General features: G+C 41.0%; 1 protein-coding gene across 1 annotated transcript in view; it reads right to left on the bottom strand.

Annotated features, from left to right (window-relative positions):
- The window catches only part of TESPA1 (thymocyte expressed, positive selection associated 1), a 37,160-nt gene extending 29,511 nt beyond the window's left edge, over positions 1-7,649 (bottom strand). Inside the window, exons 1-2 of the mRNA XM_058168670.1 lie at positions 7,513-7,649; positions 2,390-2,547 (exon numbers count right to left, since the gene is read on the bottom strand). The gene's annotated coding sequence lies outside the window, so the exon portion shown is untranslated. The remainder of the gene's footprint in view (positions 1-2,389; positions 2,548-7,512) is intronic.
- Between the last annotated feature and the right edge of the window lie 15,657 nt (positions 7,650-23,306).

The following is a 23,306-nucleotide window of genomic DNA, read 5'->3' as shown; positions in this document are numbered from 1 at the left end:
CCAAACCAAAGCCCTCTCCTCTCAAGACCTAAGATGGGCAGTCATCAGTTTGATGATAGAGAAAGGAGAGGGAGGGAGAGGGGAGAGAGAGAGAGAGAGAGAGAGAGAGAACAGCTGTGGGAGGTAGGATATTTATTTATTTATTTATTTATTTTATTAGATTTATAAGCCACCCTTCTCCTGAAGGACTCAGGATACATTTTGTTTAAGGGGGGCAAATTGTTTGTGACTTTTCATTCAAAATCTTACCCTGGAATCCCCACAGATGGGAAATTATAGGTCACTATAAGACAATTGTAGGTCAGCCTTTAACATTCTGTCAATGCATCCAAGGCTATAAAGACCATTATTTACATTAATGAAGTGGATTATTGAGGTGGGCAGTTTAGAAATAGGAAAATGATTAATGATCTAAAATTGAAAACAAATAATAGATGAATAAATATAATTTAGTAACAATGTTCCATACGCTTTGGTGTACAGTTATGCTGGCCACATGACCACAGAAGTGTTTTCGGACAATGCTGGCTCCCTCGCCTAGGAAACGGAGCTAAGCACCGACTCCTAGAGCAGGACATGATTGACAGAGGAAATCTTTACCTTTACCATTTACCAACTGCAAAGACTTGGCTGTTTGGAGAACAGCAATGGTGTGTGTTGAGGACAAATCTCCTAGCGGTATTCCTATAGCTTGGAAGGGATGGATGCAGCGGAAGTGCTCTGCAGACAGCGCTCTGAAAATTATGAGCATATTTCAGCAAGCTTGTCCTGTTGACTTAGTGCCTAAAAGCTTGACCCTACATCACATAATCAAACATTCATATCTTTCTGAGAGCTTAAAAGAAAGCAGCCTCTGAATATCATCCTCATCCTGGTTCTAACACATCACAAATGCAGCCCTCATCTGTGTTTTCATGTTACCTAAACTCTATCTAATACCAATCCAGCTAGAAATTACAAGCTAAATTGAGCAGGGATCCAGAGGAAGGATATACATGGATGGCTGAATTCCCAGGAAAAAGACCATAGATTAGGGCGACAACATTGTGTTGTTAGCACAATTTCCAGCAGCAAAGAGTAAAGCAGTGCTTCTCAACTGTGGCAACTTGAAGATGCGTGGATTTCAACTCTCAGAATTCCCCCAGCCAGCCAGTTAACCAGCCATGTTAGCTAGGGAATTCTGGGAGTTGAAGTCCACACATCTTAATAGTTGCTGAGATTGAGAAACATTGGAGTTAAAACTAAAAGCTCTTCTGCTCTATGGCTCAGAAAGTTCCTCACATTCAACCCCTAGCAGCCTTTTCCACTAGCGTCCCCCTGATATGCCACATTATTACTTCACCAATCACTCCCAGTTCATTTGTGTTGTAGAATATACACAAGGCGACATGGAATCTAAACAAGGAGACAATTCTGAAGTGGCACATGTGCCCACCAACAAACTGAATGCAAATTATGTTAACTTCCCTTCTCCTTACCCCCACCCAGCCCAGATCATTTGGGACATGATGTCCATATAAACGGGGAATTTATCATCTATTTATGATTATGCCGTTTTTATTCCTTCGATGTGTTGTTACTGTTCTAAAGAAAGCTTTTCTAAAAGGAGGGGAATTGCTTGGGAACATTGCTAGGGTAGTCATTCACCATCAGGCATTGCAGGTTTCTGTTGCAGCCTGTCGGCCGCCAGCTCCTCCAGCAACCAAATCGGAGGAGGAGGAGGCATGGGAGTTAGGGCCAGCATCAAGGCAACCTGAGAGCTCCGAGGGGGAAGAGGGAGCTGTCAAAGATAGAGAAAGAGGTGGAGCCTGGGCCATCCATCAGCCGTCAGATGGAGAGTCAATAGCCCCCAGGTCTGGAGGTGACTGATGAGGAAGAGGAGGAACAGCTGGGTCCAGTGTCTGACGTGCAGATGCACAGAAAGCAGAGGAGAGGAGAGCAGCGGAAATCCATGGGCTGATCCTTGGGAAGGAAGAGCCTCTGCTGCTAGTAAAGCCCCTTCCTGGCTCTGGATATAAAAGGCAGGGGGCAGAGATGAATAGATGTGGCAGAGAACTATTCATCTTCTGACCAGACAGACTTGTTAGCCTGTGTTGAGAGAGAAACTTTTTGCTGGGGCTTCTTTGGAATCTTTGAGTTCACTTCAGAGTGTTTGTCGTGTTTGGAGAGCTGAGTCAGAACAGTATCTATGTGAAATGATGGGCATCTTCTCCCCAGTGTAGTTCTGGAGAGGGGGCATCCTTAACACAGCCTTATGCCGCAGAGAATATTGTGCTATGCAAACACATCTTCTAAGAAATATAGGAATTATAGGGAGTGTTAGGGAGAAGAGAGATATAAAGAAACCAACGACTGGGTCAATACTCCAGAACGGATATAGGTATCCTACCTTTCAATAAAGTATTCTCCAAGGAAAACTTTCAAGCTTGCTCCACTTCTGTTGTACACTTAAAGTACACCGTGCAGATCTTCATAGCCTGTGCCTGTTGCGTCTCCCAAGAAAACTGGCTCAGCCATAAAATGAAATTCTCCATGATTCGTGAGAACCTAAGCACCATTAAAAAAAAAAAGGAACATCAGAGAACTGAGGGATGCTTTTTGGCAGAATTCCCCAATCTTTCATTTGAATCAGCTACCAATCCATTTTATATTTTTTCTGATAATGAGGCCAGACTGTTCAACCACTGACATCAATTTTTTTAATCTTTATAATTCCCAATTCCTGATGTCTCTGGGACACGCCAGATTAAAATAGAGATACACTCCCTGAGAAGCTCAAGATGATATTTGGTGAAAAATAACATAATTGCTTATCATTGCTTCTTAGATCAGGAACTGGGTAATATAACAGTTCAGAATAACGACTTAATCAGCAAGCAATAATTGACCATGTCTTTGAACCAAGTTTTCAGACACATCATCAAAGTTGAGGCTTCAAAGGCCCACTCAAAAACTGCGGAGGAGCAGGCCCAAGGCAGCAGACCTGGTTTAACACCTTTGCAAACATTGAAATAATAAATATGGCAAGCATCTAAGAGAAGGAAAGAAATCATAGCACTTTTATGGCGCTTCCAATATTTCTCTGAGCATCTGAAGTAAAACTTTACCATGATTTACTGCCATGTAGAGAGAAAAGAAGGAAGGAAACAAAACAAATATCACCCCCCCTCCAAAAAAAAGGTTAAGTTTCCGGTGCTTTTTCATCCAAAATAAGCTAAATAAAAATAATGAGTTATCATTGCTTAGTATAGTGTGTGACAGACTGTATCAAAAGAAAGAGGTTTTGTTGATCCTCCATTGATCCTTCGGGATTACTTTGATCCTTCCCAGAGTCAGCTTCACTATTTTGTAATTGTAATTAGTAAATAATGATGTAGCTATTATTACTAACAGTAGACATCCCCCAATGAAAAGAGATGTGGAGAATCTATTAGCAGCCGCTCATCCATATTGCAGCTCTCCTTCCTATCATATCATCTGTACATCTGTATAACAGATGCTTCCAAAATCACAGCAGAGTCTGTCCACTTCAGTATAGCTTTTTTCTGATTTAGACTCATCTGCCTCAACTTGTAGACATCCAGATTTCTTGGCTACATATCCCAGTGTTCCCTGACAGAGTGGCTGGGAGTAACAGGGGTTAGAATCCAAAACATAATTCAGATCCAAATGGGTCTATATGGATAAAAGTACTGTGAAGTAGATTTGTAACTTGGCTTTAGAGGTTTGGCCTCTAAGGAGAGTTGCATTCATCCTTCCAAAGAGTGACAATGTCCTTATCACAAGCAGCAGTCAAGACCCTGAGAAGTTTGTTTCCTGCCTGCAGTTTCAGCTGAAAGTTGCAGATTGTTGATAAACCCTGCAACAAGGGTTGGGTGAGATGCCCTGCCCTGGACATCATTTTTCAGGTACTGTTTAGCCATTTTAATCTGTGAAACTTAATCAGGGAATAAAGAACAACAACAACAAAATATATTTTCCTCTACATTTCAATCCAAAATGATGAGGAAAAATTCAATAGAAATAATCTCCAGGTATTTTGCAAATTCAAAGAATCCAGAATCCAGTGGTGGGAATCTAACCTCACTCTACCACCAACCCGAACATTGCCATGTTTTCCATATGGAAGGGACAAAGGTTATCCAAAACAACATATATCAAAGAGGAAAAAAGAGGAAAAAAACAATTAGAGCCTACCAAGAGGTTGAAATAAATCAGCATTCAAACACTGGTCAACTTTTAAAGCAAAGAGCAAAATAAAACAATAAAACCAAAAAGTGAAAGTTAAAATTTGGCATGCTTAGAAAATGAAATGCTTAACAGGAAGATGGATATGCCCAGTGACTTCAATCGTTTCCAGAGGGAATTGGAATTTTCAACACACACACCCCTTCCCTACTGGGTCCACAATCATCCAAAAGTTGTCTTGGGTCACTCCTAAATGCTCCCATACAAAACCAGGGAGCAGCACCGCCAAAGAACCAGCTTTAACAGTGAAATCAGTATATTGTCCGTAAGAGAAAAAAAGGAAACCTTACAGATCAGCAGCCATCTTGGAGGGAGGGGCCAAAGTAGACATCATTTTTGTCACATGGACTATACATGGAATGTGTGTACTTATGATTTTTTAAAAAAACAAACAAACAGTGTTTGTGGGATGGTGGGGGATAGATTTAATCCTTTGCCCTCACCAAATCAGAAGTGCATGACCTCTCCATCTGCTGTTTGCAAATGGTAGCAAACATTTAGTTGAACTCTGGATCATAGTAGGATCAATAAAAATAAAAAGTCATTTTTTAAAATCCTTGTACCTTTAACAAGTAAGTACAAAGAATTTCCTGTTCGCATTAATATGAAATTAACAGAATATGATCTAAGTAAAATTAGAACCATCTTATTGGGGTGATAAGCAGCTGATTAGCGGAGATAATGCTCTTAAGCTCCAGCATTCTCTGGCGCAAGACAGGATATCTTGAGATACTGCTATCATCTCTCATCATGAGCTAAGCTGGACACAGCTGCTGAGCGTTAAGATTCAAATAGACAAAGGTTACCTAAAGAACATCGTATGAAGGAACAGCCTCAATTAATGTCTTGGGTCTGAATAAGAAACCATAATACATGGGAGAAGAAACAGAAAATAAAAGTATACAATATAAATTAACATGTCCATCACTCTTAAGATACTATTGGAGAAGCTCTGGTCCAATCCTTTTCTTGAAAAAGGATTGGACCTTTTTCTAGGTTAGATTCAATCTAGCTCTTTATGCATCAGCAATTGAAATTTATAGGCAGAGATGGGGAAGTTCTTGTTTCCATATTAGGGTCAGTCCCAGATCACTTTTGGTTTCATACACCTACCTCACAGCTACAGAAAAAGAGGGTTAGGAGCTTATAAACAGATGACAAGGGTTCAGCCTCAAGATTATGCAATCTGCTTATTTCAGAGTTGGAAATGCCAAATGCCAAATGTTTCTTAACCGGAGATGCTCCCAATCCCATGCCATGGTGATTGGGGCCAGTGGGGTTCACAGTTCAAAATCTTTGGAGGCATCAAACTGTCTGTCTGTGTCTATCATACAATAACCCCAGAAGAGAGCAAGGACCAACAGGTGTCAACATTTCCAGAATCAATCACAGTGGCTAAGTTTAAACAACATGCTAAATTAGGCTAGAATGGGGCCAGGCTGTTGTTGGAGCTGGGGATTTCATGCATTGCTTGAGCATGCTCTGTGCATCACACCTTCACATTAAGCCGTACTAGGGTGTTGCCTATTACATGAACACAGCAATATCTTCTCAACCTACAATGGGGGATTGATGGGTTGAGTGAAACCAGCCAGTGCTTATTTCTAACTGAACAATTCACCCACAGGATTAAGAAAGGTAAGAATGCTGAGCATGGACGGCTAAGGAAAAGGGGATACATGAATCTGGAGTACTAAGTGGTCTGTGTACTGGCTGGCCATAACACACAATAGAATACTGAAGCTTTTGCTGGGATGCTAATACAGGATGGGGCTAAAGCAATAGTGGGCAACCAGGTGCTTTTCAGATAATCTTGACTGCAGCTGCCAAAAACCGTAACATCCCAGAATTGCTTCAAAATGAGATGGAGAGAGAAAGAAAGAAAGAAAGAAAGAAAGAAAGAAAGAAAGAAAGAAAGAAAGAAAGAAAGAGGGAGGGAGGGAGGGAGGGAGGGAGGGAGGAGGGAGGGAGGGAGGAGAAAGAAAGAAAGAAAGAAAGAAAGAAAGAAAAAGAAAGAAAGAAAGAAAGAAGGAAAGAAAGAAAGAAAGAGGAGGGAGGGAGGAGGAGGGAGGAGGGAGGAGGGAGGGACGAAAGGAGAGAGAGAGAAGGAAGGAAGAAAGAAAGAAAGAAAGAAGGAAGGAAGGAAAGAAAGAAAGAAAGAAAGAAAGAAAGAAAGAAAGAAAGAAAGAAAGAAAGAAAGAAAGAGGGAGGGAGGGAGGGAGGGAGGGATGAAAGGAGAGAGAGAGAAAGGAAGGAAGGAAGGAAGGAAGGAAGGAAGGAAGGAAGGAAGAAAGAAAGAAAGAAAGAAAGAAAGAAAGAAAGAAAGAAAGAAAGAAAGAAAGAAAGAAAGAACCAGCAGGGACAATGGTTGAGTTATGGGGATCGTAACCAAAGCAGCTGTAAGTCATCAAGTTGCTTAACTATGTGGAAAAAATTATTTTTAAAAAATATGGGAATTTGAGAATCTGAAATAGCTAGTGATCCATATGGTCAGCAAAAGCCAAACAATCTAGAGAATTCTGTTCTTTGCTACCTAACAAAGAGATCCTATTGTTCCTACTTAAACACTGCATCCGGATTTATAGGCAAAGCAAATATTACAAAAACAATCCTATATTTCTAATCCTCTTGCTCTTCTCCAAAGAAAACCAGTCCAATAGGGTTGCCCCTTGGGATTTCTCTGGAAACTGGGGAAGGGGAAACTTAACAATAAAATTTAGGCTTCTAATTTTGCTTGTCATTTAGTGATATGAAGGCTACAGCACTAAGGATGACCTAAAAACCATGGCATGGCCTACTAGGGCTGAAATGGAAGGGGAATCCAGATGATAGCCATCCCCAACTAATGCTCTCCCAAGAAATGTCCTCTAGGACAGGGGTCTCCAACCTTGGTCGGTTTAAGTCTTGTAGACTTCAACTCCTAGAGTTCCTCAGCCAGCTTTGCTCTAGGATGAGACTACAGCCTGCTCACCTCAGCCATAACAGTTGGAGTTCTGGGAACTGAAATCCTGGGTTTCAAGTGTGCAGAAGGTTGCCTTACATCAGAGTTCAATTTCTTTCTTTTGTGCCTTTAGGAGCCTTATCCTGCATTGAAACATCATCCTCTTGTTCTACCTCCCCAGTATCTTCCTTACTCCCCACTCTCTTTTTACCTCAGTTTTAAGTTTACAATCAAAACCAAGAAACTTCCTCCCCAAATCTCATAGCATGTGCTGCTTAAGATACCGCAAGCTACACCTTGAGTCTCTTGATGCCATCACTTACCATCCAGGACAACTGGGGTTGGTCTCAGGAAGATCTGCTCCTGGAGCTGGACCTCCTTCCTAAAGATGTCCCATCCATCCTGGCTCTTTAGCATGGGGCTAATAAATATCCTTGCCAACGTCTTTCCCTCCCCCGACCATATCTGCGTCAGCAGAGAACAGAGGAAACTGATCTGTTTATAAGAGGAAACTTTATCTATATAAGTACTCATCCGTGTGTGCATGGTTCTTTTCATGTAAAACCTCAAACAGTGCCCTACATCCGCGTTCGCTCACCCCAATGAGGAAATGCTTAATGAGCTGCCAAGTGATGGCAGTAAGGAGAAGCCTTCAGTTCTTCAGCTCATTATTTTTCACACACGCACACAATTTTTTCTGATGCTTCTTTCACTCTAAAATAACCTTTCTCTCAAGGGACGTACCCTAGATCTCTTTTGCATTGCAGATGACGAGTAGAATCCTCAGTTATGTCCAGATAGGGCTGACAATCCAAAGTCTTTTTACATCGCCTTCCCCCAATTTGTAATTTTTGTAATTACAATTTTTGTAAAAGTTTTCAATGAATTAAAAATTAACCTGGAAAACTTCATATTCATTTTGAAACTGTCACCTTCCCTATAGCAGGAGTACACAACATTTGCTGCCAAAGACAAGTTAAGCATTTTGTCAATATTTTGAAGGTTTAACATGAATGGAGTTACATCAGGACTAAGTCATATTTAGATTGAGGCACTTATGGGAGAGGAGGTGCACACCCAAACAAGCACTCACCCAAAGAGCAGCTCCATGAAACAAAGACACAAATGTGATTATATTCCTGTGTTCATAAAATGAGATGAAAGAGCACGGTAGACTGTATCCATCTCCAGAAAAATCTAAAATAGAGGAACGGGCATTGAATAGATAGGACCAGTCCGATAAATGCTGGGGAGGGGAGCATAAAATAACTAACCTTACCACACTTTTATGGAAAAGATCCAAAGAACCTGTACATATTACATAGAGATACAATAATAAAAAAACGTAAATTCTTTGCTGCCACTTAGTCGTTATCCAGATTTTTGCAGCTCAGATGTTTAAAACCTTCAACAATGTCAAGACTTCAGCAATATCAATACGTGCAGAAAGTTTACATATTCCAGATACATTTATATCACTGGGAGAATGCCTCACCACACTTTAATAAGCATTATTTATGCATTGGTCTTCTTGGACTTCCAAAGGAGTATTGATGGAGGGCCGGAAGTTCCTGTGAACAAGACATAAATCTAACTAATAACAATAACAACATAACCTAGCAACTCTTAAGAATTAGTCCTTAGTACCAGGTATGCTACATGGAAATTTGGGGAGTTGAAGCACACATCTGGGAAGTGGCAGATAAGGAAACATTAAAAGGGCTCTTGTGAATGAGAGGGATTTGCATTCCTCTAGTGTTTCTACTCTTCAATACCCAGCAAGGCAGGGGTGAAATCCAGCAGGTTCTGACAGGTTCTGGAGAACTGGTAGCGGAAATTTTGAGTAGTTCAGAGAACCAGCAAATATCACCTCTAGCTGGCCCCAGAGTGGGATAGGAATGGAGATTTTGCAATATCCTTCCCCCAGGAGTGGGAAGAGAATGGGGATTTCACAATATCCTTTCCCTGCCATGCCCACCAGGCCAGGGCCACCAAGCCACACCACACCTACCAAGCCAGTCCCACAGAACCTGTAGTAAAAAAATTTGGATTTCACCACTGGACCAAGGCAACAGTCATGATAATCCACTGTAGACTACCCCCATATATTCTGGAGGTTAAATGCTAAGACAGGAGAAAGAAAAGCTCCCACCAATGGAGGTGCATGGTGGATGAAGCAAGAGTTCCCACCAATGAAAACAGATTACACTGAAATTTTGGAAATTTTCAGGGGGAAAAAAAGAAGAGTTTTATTATGATTTTGTATGCGCAGCAATAGAGACAGTCATAACCAAGTCAGCTCATGACTGAATTCTTTTTATGATCAGTGGACATTTTAATTCATTTCCTCTTAATCTTAGTACATCAAATGAGTCTAACCACCTTTGAGATGGAGGATAATTTCATAAGAATTTACTCTTTGTCCTGACCAAAAAGGCCTGAAGGCCATAGATTAAAGTAGCATATGTTCTCAAAGCATCAGTCTCCCTCAGGCAGAGTAAATGCTTAACCAGCTGGAAATGCCATTATTCAAGAGCCCACTCCATTTAATCCTTGATCTCCCCCTCCTCCATCAACAATCCAGCAAGGAGCGGAGGGTTAAGAGGTTGAGCAAGATGGCATTCCTGTTAGCCTCATCATCTGTTTCATTGCTGGCTCCATCATTTCTTCAGTCATCAGCTTTATTTGTATTTCATCACTGCTTGCTCCATCACTCATCCTTTTCTTGCTGTATTAATTTCTCACGCTTATTCTCTTGCTTTATCTTTTTAAAAAAAACAGCTGCCCAAAGACTATTGACAAGCCTGGTAGATATACGACACCTTCAGCCATTGATATTCCTTATGAATACTGCCTATCATTAGAACCATGTATCTGTCTGTGTGTGCACAGTCTGCATTATGGCTGTATAATCAGATACCTAGTGTCTGATTTTCTCTGCTACCCAACGTAAAATTAGAGAGGAGGGGGGTATATACCTATCATAGTGGCCAATAGGAGCTAACCAAGTCCCCTGCTATGTCTTCATGTCACTGCTAAAGTATTCCAGTCATGGATCGATCAAGGGTTGTGTTGGGAGAAGATGGAAAATACCACATCAATATCTGAAGTTAGTTAGCATCAACTATGGCTTGGAAATGTGCTAAAGTCCAAGTCATGAGAATATGTTCATAAGAAATGGTCAGTAAGTAATCTCCAAGGTACATTTAGCGGGACAAGTGATAAGCTCAAGGAAAGCCTTCTAGTTTCTCAAAAAAAACTAGAAAAAAATGGCCCCGCCCACTGGAGCACCTCTTTCTTCAAAAATGGTCAAAGCTACGCCAACTTATTTTATTTTATTTATTTTATTTGTCAAGCATGTATAAGATAACAAATGTAAGTATAAACACGATTATGAATACAGGAAATGGATGCGAATAAATGGGGATAGTAAGACAGGGACGGTAGGCATGTTGATGCGCTTATGCATGCTCCTTAGACCTCTTAGGAATGGGGTGAGGTCAACACTAGACAGTCTAAGATTAGGGGATGAAACCACAGAGTCAGGTAGTGCATTCCAGACATTGACCACTCTGTTGCTGAAGTTGTATTTTCTACAATTGAGTTAGGAGCGGTTTACCTTAAGTTCGTATCTATTGTGTGCTCGTGTACGCTTGCAGTTGAAGCTGAAGTAGTCATTGACAGGTAGGACCTTGCAGCAGATAATTTTGTGTACTACCTTTAGGTCAGACTGAAGGTGGCGTAGTTCTAAGTTGTCCAAGCCCAAAATTTCAAGCCTGGTGGCATAAGGTATTCTGTTGTGAGCAGAGTAGTGGAGGACTTGCATCAATACCCTTTACCAGATACAGAGAACAAGGAGTAGAAGCAACTTAGCAAAGTTTCAGACTTTATTCAATTCCTGCCTATAAACGATAGAACTAAAGCTACATCATTGAGCTGCAACAACTTCTAACAGCCAATCCATGAAAGCAGTGACATTCCTAACCATTCCAGAAGAGAGAGACACTGTTCAAAATAGGCATAATCCATGAAAGCAATGACACTCCTAAACATTTCCAGAGGAGAGAGGCACTGTTCAAAATAGGCATTGAACAGGCATTTGGACCTTCTAATTTCTTGGCCTTGGTAGCTTTGGGATTCCAATGGTGGAATAATACATGCTAACAAATAGCTGCTGCTGAATTTAATTGGGAAAAAAGCAGAAGCTTAATGTTTAGAGGGACGTTGGGAGCAAACACTGAGTTCTATTTTAACAGTTGGCATCTTAAATGAATTTCCATCAATAATTGAAAATCCTTACATAGGAACTGCACAGGGCCCAGTTATACCCTGAGGCAGATGAAGAAAACAGTGGGAATACTATTTTATACACTGTGCCTAATCTTGGCAATGAACAGTGGAATGCTAGTTCTTATTAAGATCTTGAGATAATAGTTATGAAATCAGATGCTGCCTTTTAAATTGAAACTGTGGGGTGAGATTAAAATATATTATGAGAGGTAAAGGAAGGAAGATTTCTTTTTTTTTAACTCAGATCCTCAGACTTAAAAAACATATGCTTCAAACTCAGTTCTGAACATATAATGCAGTTTGAATCTAAAACATTGAAACGAACTACTCGCGTTAATGCTATAGTATACAAACCCACTTTTGCTCCAAGCAATTCAGATTGCCTCTTTCCTTCTCCCCCCATCATTACTTTTGCTCACACAGCAACCTGAAGAAATAGGCGAGACGGAGAGGGGGAGAGTGACTCAATTTACTTTTGTGACTAAAAGGAGGTCTGAACCAATGTCTTGCTAGTTATATTTCAGGGCAGTTCATATTTAATCTACTGTAGAATATTTGATCAACTGTTGAAGGCACAAAACTGTGAATGGGGTGATAAATTGAGAGCTGTCCTTTTCATTTTTCCCAACCTAAGAAAAGAAAAAAATTAGACAAAGGGACTGTAAGATCATGGGAGCAATGAAAAGGCAGGACGACAGACAGTAACTTCAGCTCTTTATTTAAGTAAGTGACTTCTGCAAAGGCTTAGCCGACAACACTCCCTTTTAAAGGGAGCTGTCCCACTGATTCAGCCACTGACAACGCTTTACTTTTCCCTCCGTTTGAATCCACCAATCAACAGTGGGCCCCGTTTGAATCGACCAATCAGCGGTGGGTATGCAAATGTCCAGCTAAAGCTGGACCTGAGTGAAGACTACATCCCTGGGCTGGCTTCACTCGCTATTTACATATATAACAGGGACATAGGTCTCTGCTTCTCCGTCCCTAATCAGGAGAACACTCTGAAAACAGAACAGATTCAAATTTGGTGGAGAGAGAGAACCAGGAAAAGAAAGATGATGTTGGAAGAAATATCCATCTGGTTCAGTTCCAAGCCAGGATAAAGACACAAGAAACAGGATAAAGAACTGATTGGAAAAAGGGTTTAATGGTGAACAGAACCACCAAGCACATAGTCCTGGTGCAGCTAACTACACAGAGTTGAGAATGAGGGTTATTTATACCTTCTCTTGGGCCTTGCACTTGAGCTTCCCGTTCCTGTTCCAATTCCTTGCTTGCCAATGTTGGTGGCAGTAGTGTTCTCTCCTCGGTAGTTCTTCGATTATGCTGTTATTTACTGCACATTTTTTTGTCTCAGTTGATAATTCCTGGATTAGGCAGTTTATTGCCTGATTTTTTGTCTGAGTTGATAGTTCCTCCATTAGGCTGTTGTTTATTCTTGATGGTTTGGGTGTTAATCCTGGTGCTAATCCCTGCTTATACCAATGCCGATTGCTGGCAAGGTCCTTTTCTGGTTTTTCATTTCCTGATGAACATTTTTGTCTCTTTTGAATAGAGTGTAAATGTTATTTACATGTATGTCAGGGGTGAAATGCTCCCGGATTGGACTGGCTCGCCCGATCCGGTAGCGATGGTGGATGCTGGTTCAGAGGACCGGTAGCAAAAATCCCTGGCCCCGCCCCCTGCCTCTGCTGAGCCGGACCATCATCAGAGGGTTTTTTTTTTTACTTTTAAAAGCAGTTTTTCTTCAGCCGAAAACATGCCTTTAAAAGTAAAAAAAAAGCCTTTGAGGCTGTCGCAGCTCAGCTGAGATCGGCAGAGCCTTTAAACTCTTTTTTTTTAATTTTTTAAAGTTTTAAAAGGCTCCTCTGGCGATCTCACCTGAGTTCCTCATCACCAAAATCTTTAAAAACATGTTTTCTACAAGCTCTTTGGCCAAAGAGCTTGTTAAAACAATTATTTTAAGAGGTTCTGGGCTGCTATGAGGGAACTTCAGCTGAGATCGTCAAAGGAGCTTTTAAAATCTTTTTTTCCTCTGGCGATCCCAAATGACTTGCCTGATCCTCACAGGCTTTTAAAATCATTTTTAACAGCCCCCACTTACAAGACCCCCCACCCATGCCCACCCAATGTCCCCTCCTCACTTACCTATAATTATTGCTCCTTTCGGGCTGGCAACGCCATGCTTTACTTCAGCTACAGATTACAGCCTGCTTTGACTGCCTGCTTTGCTGAATGAGGAACTCTGGGAGTTGAAGTCCACAAAGCTTAAAGTTACTAAGGTTGGAAACCCCTGATCTAAAAAAAAATAAAAAAAATAAAATAAAATAAAATATTTGTGCAGCTTTCTGAGATTTGGTGTTTCTGTAGTGTTTCACTCTAATTACACAAACACAGAGAATCTCACAAAGCTGTATGTGGCATTGTGTGTGTGTGTGTGTGTGAGAGAGAGAGAGAGAGAGAGAGAGAGAGAGAGTCGTGTGTGTATAAAGTGTGAAAGTGTCAGGTTCCTGCTTGCTGCAGGGGCCATTTTGGGTGAAGTGCAGCTGCTTTTACATTGTGTGTGAGTCAGTTGTGTGTATTGTGTGTGTGTAAAGTGTGAAAGTTGGTTTTTGGTACCTCTTACTGTTTTGTATATTTTGTTTATTTTTATTATTTATTGTTATTGGCCACGCCCACCCAGTCATCTGACCACCAAGCCAGGCCCACCAATTAAGCCACGGCCACAGAACTGGTAGGGAAAATTTTTAGATTTCACCCCTGATGTATGTGCCTGTTGATGGCTGACTTGTCTGAATACCAAGCTTTCAGGAGTCCCCACATTTTGGGATTTATCTTGGTCTAGTATGCTGACAGTTTTCCAGGTGAAATCATGGTTGTGTTGGTCCGTGTGTCATGAGATTAAGGAATTTTCACTGTGTCCTCTGACTACCAGTGAGCTGTAACTGATCAGTCATAATGCCAATAGTGAGGCAGTTGGATTCTAGAACACCTGGAGGATAATAGAGTTCCTAGCTCTTCCAGCTTCTCTCATGTTGTCCTAACAGAAATGGCCACTTAAGAAAATTCTTATGTCAAAAACAATAATTTGTCAGGAAAGATAGTAATAGGAGACAAGAAACTTAGAAGACTGAATTTTATTCATTGAAACTATGCTTATGGTATGTAAAAAACTGAAATGTCCAGGTTCTATATGATAAATGACATTCTGTACCATTGCGATGAATGTACCTTATGTACTATGTGGGCCAGGAACTCAAGGAACTCAGGATGATGCTGCAGGACCTAAAACCCATATATTGCCCACTCATCTATTTGGACCGCCAGAATTACAGGAAACTTATGTTTCAAATACCGAATCTTAAACTGGAATTTCAAATTAGAAATGCAAGTATATTTGGGTTACATTTTAATCAAAATCAATACAGGAAAATGCAAGTTAAATGGAAACACTAAATTGTACTATTATTTCTCATTCAAATCCAACGCCTGCCTCAGATTTTGACCCAAAATTTGGACTTCCTTCAAATGTTGCTGCTTCTTCTATTTATCCTTAAGGTTCCAAACATGGAGCAAGGAAATAATGTTTGTTAAAATCTTAGTGGTGCCACCCTTGGCTGATCAGATACATTCAGCTGACTGTATTCCAAATGACAGAGATCATATTAAACTGAATGAGGAGAAATTTATTTAGCTCAGGTGTCTTCTATAAAGATTGGTCCCCAGAGACTGATCAGCGCCTTCTGTTTTCTTAAACATCGCTGGTCCCGGAGGAGGTGCAGGGGGAAAAAATGGAAAGTGAAATTGGAGGATTTGCTATAACATTCTGAGTTTGCCTTCACCTTCCTGGTAAGAAAGGCTTATAATTCAGTTGTGATGCAGTGGGAAAGCATTTTGGACTGGTCATTGAACAAGACTCTTCCCTTACAAATAAATGAGTCGAGCAGGAATGGGAAAGGATGTCCAGGACCTTCTGCTAGAGTTAGCTCTTCTAAGGTTAGGCAGTTCTGGGTCTGGACACTTTCTGGATGGCTGATTGATGAGATTTCTATCATAATATGTTCTACTGAGTTTGCTGGGGAAAGAGTGGGATAGAATTAAATCAATACAAGTTCAGAGTCAAATCCCAGTAGGTGTGAGAATTTGAAAACTTTTTCCACAGATTCACAAAATGCTTTGTGCACTATAAATAATTCTGAAATCTTTAAGATCGGATTAAGTGTCCATTTTATAACATAGAGCCAGCTTTATTATTTTCCTTACAAAAACATCACAATCGTCTTAGGTTTTCATTAGCATGAAATATGCTACTAGCTTACAAAACTATAATTCTCTCTACTTAACTGAGGTTCATTTCAATAATCCTCTTAGGCTACAATCCCATGTTCTCTGGGAAGAGATTCCAAAGCACCATATATATTTATATATATTATTTTGTTTTACTTTTCCTGAGTTACAATGAGATCTGTGGAGGATCTTTGATCTTAAAGGGGGGAAATTGATATTTTAAAAACCCATTTATAAATACATTCCCCAGTTTATTCCTTGTAAGACTGAGTTTCTGACCTGAGAATGGAGACAAAAGGAAGACTGCCAAGGGAATCTACTGGATGTATTATTTTCCTAATTTCCATTCTTTCGCCCCTACTTAGAGAGGATTTCATACCAGACCAGAAACTAAGAAAAATACAATTTCCTCAAGGAAGAGAGAAAATCCTGCCTCTTTTCTGTTTTACAGAGGTTACAACATCAGCATATCCCAGGAGCAAAATTACCCCATTATTGTGTAGGATTGATTGATAAAAGAATGTTGGAAGGGACCTTAGAGGTCTTCTAGTCCAACCCTCTGCTCAAGCAATCCTGTTATCCAATCCAATAATAATAATCAAATACCAATATCAGCCTATCCCAGATCTTTGGTAGGGAGTCAATAGGTGGACAAAATGCCAAAGCCGGTCTGAACATCTGGCTGATGGGGCAACAAACAACATAATACTAATAATATCCAAATGAGAGCTTTCCTTCCTTGGCAACTCAAAATCAGAGAACCCCAAAGATTTGCAAGTGAATATATCATGCAAATCTGAGTTCTCCCATTCACTTGAAATCCAGAACCAAGTCCTAAAAAGAGGGGAAGAGCCCTCCATCTTGATGGAGATAATCAGTGGATACAAGGAGACTATCATAAGGTATCCTTCATAAGGCTCGGTGAGTCTATTTAAGTATTTATAAATACTTAAAATGAACATGGGGGAAAAAAATATTTTATTTTTATTTATTTATTTTATTTGTCACAACAATATATATAAGTATATAAGTATATAAGCATAAGCATGAAATAACTATATGATGTATAAGCATATATATAAGCATAAGAATGTAATAACTATAAGAAATGGGATACAATCAAAGGGAACATTTGGACAGGAACAGTAGGCACGTTGGTGCTCTTATGCACGCCCCTTACAGACCTCTTAGGAATGGGGTGAAAATAGGGGAATGTCACAAGGTGTAATCCAGTGACCATGCCAAAAGAGATCATAGTTACCCAACGTGAAAATAAGCCTAGAAAACTTTATTAAAAGACTGGAAGCTTTTGATGGACCACTTACTAAAAGAAGAAAAATGAAATTATGATTTATGACTCTGATGACTGAAAAAGATAGGAATTTAATATGGGATTGAAGAGATTTTTGGGTGCTTTAAGAGGGAGGAGAGAGATTGGATTTGTCAATATCTGCTAAAAAGAAGGTAGAAAGTCTATATTTCTTAACCGTAGGTTTTTTTTTTTCTTGCACCTTTTTTTCTTCCTTCTTCATTTTCTTTCTTATCGTTTTCTTTTGATTTTTCTTTTAATTTTTGAAAAGTTTTCAATGAATTAAAAATTAACATGGAAAACTTCATATTCATTTTGAAACGATCACCTTCCCTATAGCAGGAGTACACAACATCTGCTGCCAAAGACAAGTTAAGCATTTTGTCAATATGCAAGAACGTATTTTATATGCAATAAACCGCTTGCTGCTTCACTTCTGTCTCTGTCAAATTTCTGACTGGTGAGTCTGTTTCTCACCGAAGGGGCCTTCGAGGTCTTCTAGTCCAACCCCCTGCTCAAGCAGGAAACCCTATACAATTCCAGACAATTATAATCAAGAGAGACTCCCCCAGAGGTGGGTTTCAGCAGGTTCTGACCAGTTCTGGAGAACCGGTAGCAGAAATTTTGAGGAGTTTGGGGAACCGGTAAATACCACCTCTGACTGGCCCCACCCCCATCTATTCTCTGCCTCCTGAGTCCCAGTTGATGGGGAGGAAATGGGGATTTTGCAGTAACCTTCCCCTGGAGTGGGGAGGGAATGGAGATTTTACAGTATCCTTCCTACGGAGGTGGGAGGGAATGGAGATTTTACAGTATCCTTCCCCTGTCACACCCACCAAGCCACACCCACAGAACTGGTAGTAAAAAAAGTTGAAACCCACCACTGGACTCCCCCATATAGTGATCAGGAGCTTAAAGAAAGGCAGGGTAGGAATCAGGAGGAGGGGATTGTGTTTGCAGCTTTCTTTGTAAAGAAATCTGTTCAAATCAAGAATAATGAGAGTTTGGGGGCTATTAATTCAACTCCACTCTTCTTTTTTTAAACAAAACTTTAAAAAACCCAATTTTCTCAGGAAGATATTTATTTCTGCAGCCTATTGTTTCACACTTTCAAAAAAGGATCTCTCTTGTTGTCCCTTGGGAACACTGTTTATTTCCTCGGCCATTCTAAAAATCGCAATAATCTCACTAAGTTTCTTTTTTTTTTTTTTTTTTTTCCAAAAAGTTTTTATTGGTCAAAAAAGGTTTATACAAATACATATCAGGTATGGTAAATTTTCATTTTTCTTATACAAGATAAGAATTTTACTCAAAATTTGAAACACATACAACAGCCATATGGCAAGCAGGTGATACGAAGTAGCTAAGTTTATCAATCTTACATACGCAATAAAGAAGGGTCAAGAATAATCAGAATATCATACAAAGGAGAATAAGGAAAACCAACACAATACCAAATATCATTGTCACTTCCTAGTTTTGGATCTCAGAACTCTGGGTTCAGCCTGACCCAACTCCAGGGCTGCAACAGCGGCAGCCGCTTCCGCCCCATGGTCTATAACCTCCCCTTCTTCAACTCCTGGGTCATCTAATTCCAGGAGGGCTTTGTGTTCCTCCACGAGGCCGCAGCCTCCGCAATTGTACTAATTTTTTCGTAATGCCCTCCCGGAAAATCATCAATCCTCTGGCATCAGCCATCTGAAGCCTACTCCTTCTGGTACAATTTGCTTGACAAAAGTAATATTTCTTTCTCATTTCACGTACCTGTCTGGGAATCTGCCTCAGAATGGCTATCTCCTGCCCCTATAAGTCAGTGCCCCACTCCTATGTTTTCTAAGAATTTCATCTCTCGCCTCTTCTCACAAATTTGACATGAACCTCTCTAGGAACTGCATGCATGCGTGCATATTTTGAATTAACTCTATAAACTCGATCCACATCCCAATTCATAAAGTCAACACCTCTCCCAAGAAATTCTCCCAACAGCTTAGTCACAACATCTCTCAAGTCTTCTTGGTCCACTTCTTCCAGATTTTGAAACCTAAGGAAATAAGACATTTTATCCATCTGTAGTCCAAGCACAGCATTGCCTGTCGTCTCCTCTCTTTCTGCACTGCCCGCATCTCACCCTCAGACCTTCCACTTTCTGCTTGTTTTCTGCTGAGACTTGTTGAATGTCCTTTAAATCCTTTTGGATAGTCACAATTTCTGCTCTTATTTCATCCAGTTTCTTGTCCATATTAGATAACTTTTCCAAAATTCTCTCCATTTCTCCAGCAGTTGGTCTCTGACCTTTGCCATTTAAAAAATTTTTAAAATCCTCAGGCAAGCACAGTATCCTTGTAATTTCCTCCGGATCCACCAGGGGCACTCACAGGAGCAACGAGTCCAGAGTACAGTTAGTCAACCAGGAAGCCGAAGGAAGTGATGTCATCAAGATTCTCATAGTGAAGGCGGAAGCTGGGCGCCACCATTGTTCCCCAGAGGAGGGGCCTCAAACCCTCCCTCCTAAATTTCTCCATCACCTCTTCTCTCCAGAGCTCCACAAAACCGGTAATCTTGTTATTTTAAGTTCTCCTCTCTCCAAAGTGATTCGTGCTCCTTCCAGTCGCAGGGGAGAAACCCCCGCACTCGGAGCACTCCACTCACATTGCCGATATCTCCTTCCTTCTCCCTTCCTCAATTCTTCTCCGTTCCCTGTTCGCCACCAGGCTGCTGCAATTATAAATCCAAAGCCCCGGTGTCACCGGGCACAGCGGCCCAGGCGACGACCAAAGTAATGGCCGCGGCCTGAGGCCTCCGAACCCCTCCGAGCCTAGGACGCGCCAGCATCGGTCCCCCCAGTCCTGTATATCGGCTGGGAGACCCCTGGCGAGCCGTCCGTGCGGCAGGTGTCCTTTTCGGAACACCTGGCCCCTAAGGGCCTCGGAGGCGGCCGGATTCGGACACTGGAGGCAGGAGAGGCACCTCCAGATGTCCGTTGCCACCGGATACCGGAAGTCGTCTCCCACTAAGTTTCTTAATATATCTCTTCCCTTTTAGCTTAAGACATTCCATTCTTAAGACATTTTAGGAGGGGAAGATTATTGTGCATTCTGTGAAACTGGCCCTTTCCCAGTTTAAGCAGAGAGAGCAACAATATTCATGCTTTCTAGAAACTGAATTCAGCGCTAGCAAGGAATTAATTGCCTCAGAAATTCTAGGCCTCAAGGAAACCAAAAACAGCTTTCTATGAGGCCACAAATAGAAACAGCAGCCCTGAAGCTCCCTTCATGCTGTCCTCCAAAGGGCTCTATCCAGATATATATGTTTGAGAGAGAAAGCAGGACTGAAATTAGAAGAAGCAAAGAGTTTGGCTTGCCAAAAACAATAATAAAGGGAAACCTCAATCCATAACCAAGACAAGACGGCTATAATGTTGATAGATGATTTGATAAACCATGATAGTGAAGATCATGTGATATCTTGATAGAGTTCCATTGCCTTTCTGAATCAGTTATTGGCAGACTTTCTGAAGCTGACCATACGTAACCTAGTTTTTAAAAGACGAAGACCTCTGTGGATTTACTAATGATGTATTCTAGTGATTTTCTACTTTTTCTTCACCACAGACTGCCCCCCACCTTTAAATACCTTTTGTGGCCATGGACTATTGGCATGGGCCACCAAGACTTAACTCAATATTTAAATCATAACATTTCTTCAAGCTTTCACGGACCCGCTTTGACATCGTGCCCCCTCAGGGGTCCGTGTACCATAGGTTGAGAACCATTGATGTATATTAGCGGTTCTCAACCTGTGGGTCGTGACCCCATTGGGGGTCAAATGACGATTTGCCAGGGGTCACCTAAGACCATCAGAAATATGGGAAGTATACTTGCGAGTCGAAGAATCATGCTCCAATGGTTGACTCCACAAGTCAGCTGCAGGCTCTTCAAATCACTAGCCGAATTCGGCTTCAGGCGCAATGAATTAAAAAAGAGAGAAATCTTTGCTCTGATGTCTCCCTCTCAAACCAGCTGCAATCACTCCCAATCGCTAGCCTAATCTGGCTTCAGGCGCAATAAACTTAATAGGGGAGGAGTCTCCGCTTTAATACCTCCATCCTCAAGGCAATCGCAAGCAGTTCAGATCGCTAGCCAATACGGCTTCAGGTGCGATAAATTCAAAACGAAAATAATTTTACGGTTGGGGTCGCCACATTGTGGGGAATTATATTAAAGGGATCGCCACATTGTGGGGAATTGTATTAAAGGGGTCGCAGCACTATAAAGATTGAGAACCACTGATGTATATAATGAGTCCAAAATTTTCTGGTGGATTTTTCTCCCTCCTGAATGACAATAAGGTGGAGGATTTTTCTCTTATTTTTAATACATTAAAGTTACTGAGATTGAGAAATGCTGGCCTAAATGATTGTTTTTCTACTGCTTTCTTACTGATACAATTTGCCAGCCACTTTTGTTGAGTGTAGAGCCTATAATTTGCAGAATTCACAGTCTACATTATTAGTGGCCAATCGGAGCTTATCATTCTCTGAGGGAGATGGGTGGTTGAAAAACGTGAAAAATAAACACATAAATAAATTCTGGGATTTATAATCCCAGCATAGCTTCAGGCTTTAGGTTGGAAAAGATTGGTCACCACTCTTTATTAGCACAAGATGAAGAAACTGTCTATTAAAATGACTGCACTTTCCTTCTGGGCTCTATTTGAGGGTGAAAATAGTGCGGCCAAAGGCATTGTGACTTCATCAGAGATAACAGGGATGGAATTTCTGGATCTAGTTGTCGTGTTGTGGGTGTTAAGGCGAAAGATTGCTGCTTTAAGCCTAAATAATTAAGGCACCAATTTTGTCTTTTGACCTATTTTCCCCAACTGAGGGGAGGGGGAAATAGTCCGTTTTGGCAGAGTCATTACTTTTAATGTGATGCTATACAGATAGTCCTCCCTTAACAACTGGTCTCTTAGGAACCACTCAATATTAAGAGACCAACTAAAAGCTACTTACAACACTGGAGTTCTGATGGAGCCTGTGATGACCCAGGGCGTGACAAAAACTTTCTACTATTGACCTCACCCCATTCCTAAGAGGACCATAAGGGGCGTGCATAAGCGCACAAACGTGCCTACCGTTCCTGTCCTATTGTTTTTCTTTTCTTCTTCCTATATATATATTGATGCTTATACCTCCTAATATTTACTCATATATATGTTTATATACTATATAATCTTTTTATATGATGTTGTGACAAAATAAATAAATTAAATAAATAAATAAATAAATAAACACAACCAGAGAACCGATATGTGTCCCTTTATTATCACCAACTGTGCCCCAAATGTCCCTTTCAACTCTCTGGCCTGAGAGAGAGCTCTTCCACCAACCTGTAATAGTCTTTGGCTGGCAATACTTTAGTCCCTAATGATGTAAGCAGAAAACTTCTAACAAAAAATCCAAAGGCAAGACAAGGTAATTAATCCAGCAGGGCAAGCAAAATGCTACTTTACTTGTGGAATTCCTTATTTAAAGTAAAGTAGCAATGAGCCAAGACAGTTGGAGGATGCCAGGATTCAAAGAAACACCAGATAAACTCAGTGTTTGTTCCTGACAAATGCCCCTCCCATTTGCTTTTCCTTTTAAATGCCAGCAGCACCTGTGTCTTGTATTGAAGATCGGGGCCCTTTCCTCCCTCGTAAGCCACACAACCCACGTTGCCCTCTTCTCCGTTCTTTCCTGCGCTGCCTAGGATGAGGAGGGGGTCGGCCTTGATCTTCATCTGAACCCCCTCTCCCTTGTTCTACCTCTCCCCTGCTCTGTCCAGCCTGACTTTGCTCTTCCCCAGTTTTTTCCACAGCCAATGGATCCACTCTCTCACTCTCTGTCAGCTGTTCCTCTTCCCCTTCGGATTCAGACTCCGACAGGGGCATGACAGAGGCGCACACGCGCTCACACACACACACACACACCTGTTCATATGACCAAATTTCAGGTACTTGGCAATTGGCTCACCTTTGCAATTGATTGCTACATTCTGGAGTCACATGAAGCAATTTATGACAAGGATTTTTGCTGGAAACTGGTCTTTTCAGCCGGTTTCCAGCACAAAATACCCATAGGAATGAATTGATTCACTTAACAATCGCCGCAAAAAAGATGGTAGAATTGTGAAGGTCACGAGTGACCTTTGTCTTACAACCATCTTGACTTAATGACAGAAATTTGAGATG

This window comes from Ahaetulla prasina, chromosome 2, assembly GCF_028640845.1.
Source record: "Ahaetulla prasina isolate Xishuangbanna chromosome 2, ASM2864084v1, whole genome shotgun sequence".
NCBI lineage: Eukaryota > Metazoa > Chordata > Lepidosauria > Squamata > Colubridae > Ahaetulla > Ahaetulla prasina.
Note: the sequence above shows the minus strand (reverse complement) of the source record. Positions and strands in the feature narration are given on the sequence as shown.